Genomic DNA, 5,131 nt, shown 5'->3' with positions numbered 1-5,131 from the left:
TCTAAATCTCTCTAACACTTTGTTAATATGGCCTTTTTGAGACAAACTTAACAATCCTTGTGATCTATCACGAAATATTTCTATTCCTATCACTTAAGATGCCTCATTCATATCTTTCATTTCAAAGTTTCTAGAGAGAAACTTCTTTAAATCATGTAACATACCAACATCATTAGCAGCAAGAAGAATGTCGTCAACATATAGAACTAATATAACAAACTTACTTCCACTGATCTTTATATATATACACCGGTCAACAGTGTTCTCTACAAAACCATATGAAGTTATGGTATCATTAAATTTTAGATACCATTGTCGAGAAGCTTGTTTCAGTCCATATATTGATTTCTTCAATTTACACACCAAATTTTCTTTTCCTGTTATTGTGAAACCTTCTAGTTAGTCCATATAAACTTCCTCTTCTAAGTCACCATTAAGAAAAGCGGTCTTTACATCCATTTGGTGAAGCTCTAAATCACAATGAGCCACCAAAGCCAAAAAAATTCTCAAAGAGTCCTTCTTAGAAACAGGAAATAAGGTCTCTTTGTAGTCAATGCCATCCTTTTGAGTGAAAACTTTGGCGACTAATCTAGCTTTATACCTTTCAATATTGCCTTTTGAGTCATGTTTAGTCTTAAAGACTCATTTACAACTAACTCTTTTTGAACCCTTAAACAATTCAACTAGATCCCATACTTTATTGTCATCCATTGATTTCAATTCTTCTTTCATAGCATTCAACCAAATCTCTGAATTATTACTTTCCATGGCTTGTCTGAAAGAGACTGGATCCTCATCAATGCTTAAGTCACATTCATGTTCAACAGAGTAAACCACATAATCATTCGAAATATCAGGTCTTTTCTGCCTTACAGACCTTCTTAATGTTGCTTCTTGTGGTTCCTCTATCAATTGCTCATTTATGACTTGTTCATTTGTGACTTGATCATTGTCAATTGGCTCAACATTTATATGTTCATTTTGTGGGATTGGAACATTAACTTCTTGTCTCTGCTTATTGTGTGACTGTGATACAACAAGAGGGATAACAACTTCAGAAGAGACATTATATGTAGAAATACTATCAGTATTCTCTTGAATGTCCACTATTTGTGATTCCTCACTCCCACTAAATTGACCATTTTCAATGAACCGAGAATTTCCAGACTCAACTATTCTTGTACTATGGTTAGGGCAATAAAATCTATATCCCTTTGATTTTTCAGGATAACCGATGAAGTAACCACTAATGGTTCTTGCATCAAGCTTCTTTTCGTGTGGATTATACAACTTTACCTCTGCCGGACAACCCCAAACATGAAGATGTCTCAAACTAGGTTTCCTTCCAGTTCATAGTTCATAAGGAGTTTTAGAAACTGCTTTGCTAGGAACCCTGTTAAGCAGATATACAACAATCTTTAATGAATACATCCATAAAGATAAAGGAATATTATTATGACTTAACATACTCCTAACCATATCCATAAGAGTACGATTCCGCCTTTCTGCTACACCATTTTGTTGTGGTGTACCGGGCATTGTATATTGTGCACATATACCCCGACTTTCAAGAAACTTTGCAATGGACCTTGACATTATCCACTCTCATCAGTTTTACCATAATATTCACCACCTTTATCAGATCTCACCACTTTTACTTTTCTATCTAATTAACTTTCCACCTCATTTATGAACACCTCAAGGACGATCACTGATTGAGATTTTTCATGCAATAAATATATATAACAATAACGTGAGAAGTCATCAATAAAGGAGATAAAATATTTTTCATCACTCCAAGATTTAATGTCAAAAGGACCACAAATATCAACATGTATTAACTCAAGAAGTTGACTGATTCTTGTGGCAGGATATTTTGATATGTGTTTTGTTTGTTTACCCTTAATACAATCAATACATACATCCCAGTCATCAAAATCTAATTGAGGTAAAATTTCATTTTTCACTAACCTCAACATCCTTTCTTTGGATATGTGACCCAATCTTTTATGCCATAAGAAAGCAGAACATTCTTTTCCTACACCACAATTTCTATCAACAACATGTTCAACATTAAACAAGGATTCAGAAAAATTAACATCAAGATTTAAACGATATAAATCATCCAATAATGTACCAGAACCATAATAGTACGAAAGTTTATACAAATGAAAAATATCATTTTCAATCTTAAAGTTAAAACCTAAATAATCCAACTTTGCAACAGAAATTAAATTCCTAGCACAACCAGGAACATAGAGACACTTTTCAAGATTCAGACAATAACCAGTGTTTAGAATCAATTTGTAAGTCCCAATTCCTTCTATTCGTGCCTTCATTCTGTTCTCCATATATAAATACTTTTCAGTTCCTTTTATGGGTTGGATTGAAAGGAATCCCTGCATAATATTATAAACATGAGTAGTAGCTCCAGAATCCAACCACCAGGTATTATTAGGCACTTCAATTATATTTGCTTCAAAACTTACAAAAACATAAAAAGTACCTTTCTTTTCAAACCAAGATTTTCTTTTCGGACAATCTTTCTTGAAGTGACCTACTTTCTTGCAAACGAAACATTCCTGGTCCTTTTGGATATTGCCCTTATTCACTTTCATTGGGGCTTTGTCCATCTTGTTCTTCTTTCCTTATTTGACTTTACTGAAGCTAACACCTTCATGAGTTGTGAGATGGATAGAATGATCTTTCATTTTCTACAATCTCCCTTCCTTTTGTACCAACATGGCTTTAATTTCTTGAAAGTTCCATTTATCCTTAAGAGTGTTATAGTTCACTTGGAACTGGCCAAATTCAGGAGGAAGAGAGTTCATGATAAACTGTACTAGAAAAGACTCATTCACATTGACTTCAATCTTGCTACTATATTAGCCATTCCAGTTACATGTTCATGTATGGGTTATGACCAGTCAAACTTTTTGGTAGTCAGCTCACTCATAAGAGTTCCCACAATAGCCTTGTCATTTATGTCTGATTGTGAGTACTTCTTGATCATTTTCATGAATTCCTTTGCGTTTTCCGTTTTAGGCATAGAAGGCTTTACATTTTCTGTCATAGACATGCGCACCAAGTTTAGTGACAGCCTATTAGACCTATGCCAAGCCTCATAAAGATACTTTTCATCACTTGTACTGGTCTCTGTAATGGCTGCGGGCATTTCATCCATCATAATTGCCATATCCAAGTCTAACACACCCAGTTGGAATTGAATTTGTTCTGACCAATCAGCATAATTGAGCCCATTAAACTTGATCACATTGTTGCTCAAACCTGATAAATTCATGTAAGCTGGAAATAATACACAAGCTCATACATTAATGCTTTGATAAAATTAATGGATTCAAACAAATTACTACATTAGTCATACATTCAAGTTCACCTTTGGGTGACACTTAAACTGATAAGTAATAATTTAAGTCATTCATTTAAGTTCACCTTTGGGTGATTCTTAAACTCACAAATTTCATATATACTTTAATAAACAATCAATAATACTTAAGTCTATATGTATGCTATCTTTGGATATACAAATATATTTACAAAGTACATGAAATGTCTCACTTTAATGTCATCAATTCTAAACAATGATTCACCTTTGGTAATCCATAACATCCTTATATCAATGACTAATAACTATATATATTCATAATTTAACATCCTTTATTTTATGAATAATTTTCACAATAACATAAACAATTTAAAAGAACAGCGAAATTACTAAAACTTTTAATTTTGATTAGAATTATAATCGCTCGAAATTCAACTTAATTGAATTTCCTTCGTCCAAGATTAATAAACAATTACATATAATTCATAAAAAAAAATATACCATGCATGTCACTAGATGCACTTTTCAAATTAAAAGCAATTAAAAACCTTTAAACTTTTAATTCACATTTAATTTCCATTCAATGCACAACAATGTTAAACATTTAACATAAGCACAACAGTAAAATACTTTAGTGTGAGAACAGTACCGCAACAAAGTTGCTTTATGGTAACAACCAAATTAAAAGATTTATATGCGGCTTCAGGGGTTAAATTCAAGGAATTGAATTTTGATCATGCAGGATTTAATTTGGTTACTGTGCACGGGATTTCAATTTTGGCATAAAGCAACTTTAATGAATTTTAATGTTATCAGATATCAAAATCACATTAATGTGATAATCAAATAAAAAAAAAATAACTTGCTGCTTCCAGGATGAAATTCACGTTACATTGAATTGATTTTCTTTCGCCAATAAAACAATTGATATCATAAAATTTAAATTCATACGGCTTCTAATTTCTTTTGATGCCAATAAAAAAATAATTAAACATCTGAAAATTTAAAATCCTTAAATTTTATAATTCAAAAAATTAGGGTTTCAAAAAATTGAAAAAATTATCATTCATGGAGAATCATAAAATTCAGAACCTGTCTCTGATACCACTTGTAAGCAATTTTTTAATTTTCAATTGAATGAAAAACACACACAGGATCTTGAATTTTCATGATACTCACTATTCTCTCATACACAGTAGAAAAGAACTTACGTGGATCCATTGTATAGTTCCTTCGTGTCAAATGTTTTTCCTTCTCTTACTCCTCTTTAATGCTTTCTTAATGATATAAAAATTGCCAAGGATGTTTTTCTTTGTCAAAGTCACAGTTTCTTTTCTTTTCAGAGAACGTAGCTTGTCTTTCTCTCTTTTCAGAAACTTAACATGTCAACAGTCGTAAAACCTTTTTCCTCTTTTATGATATTTAATCAACTCTAAAAAAATACCAAAATGCCCTTTATTGAAGTGAGAAGAAAGGGATTAATTTTAATAACTCTAAAATAATCCCTATAACGTTAATACTTTATATTCTAATAATCATCACATTATAATCTGTACATCAAAGTTATACTTTAAATTACATGAACCAATCTTAAATTAATATAATTTAACAGTAGCGAGTTTCGTTGTTTTTAAAACACAATTTCTCTAAAAAATCACTTTTCTAGAGTTCTAATACTTCTCTTTAAGGGTTTTCATCATCTATTCATCTGTTTGAAAATCGGAGACTGCTTGAATGATCCTCGTAGTAATATCTTCAAGTCTAACCGATAAGTTTCTACAATAA

Source organism: Vigna umbellata, chromosome 2 (genome assembly GCF_029865625.1).
Source record: "Vigna umbellata cultivar VRB3 chromosome 2, Vumbellata_1.0, whole genome shotgun sequence".
Lineage (NCBI taxonomy): Eukaryota > Viridiplantae > Streptophyta > Magnoliopsida > Fabales > Fabaceae > Vigna > Vigna umbellata.
Note: the sequence above shows the minus strand (reverse complement) of the source record.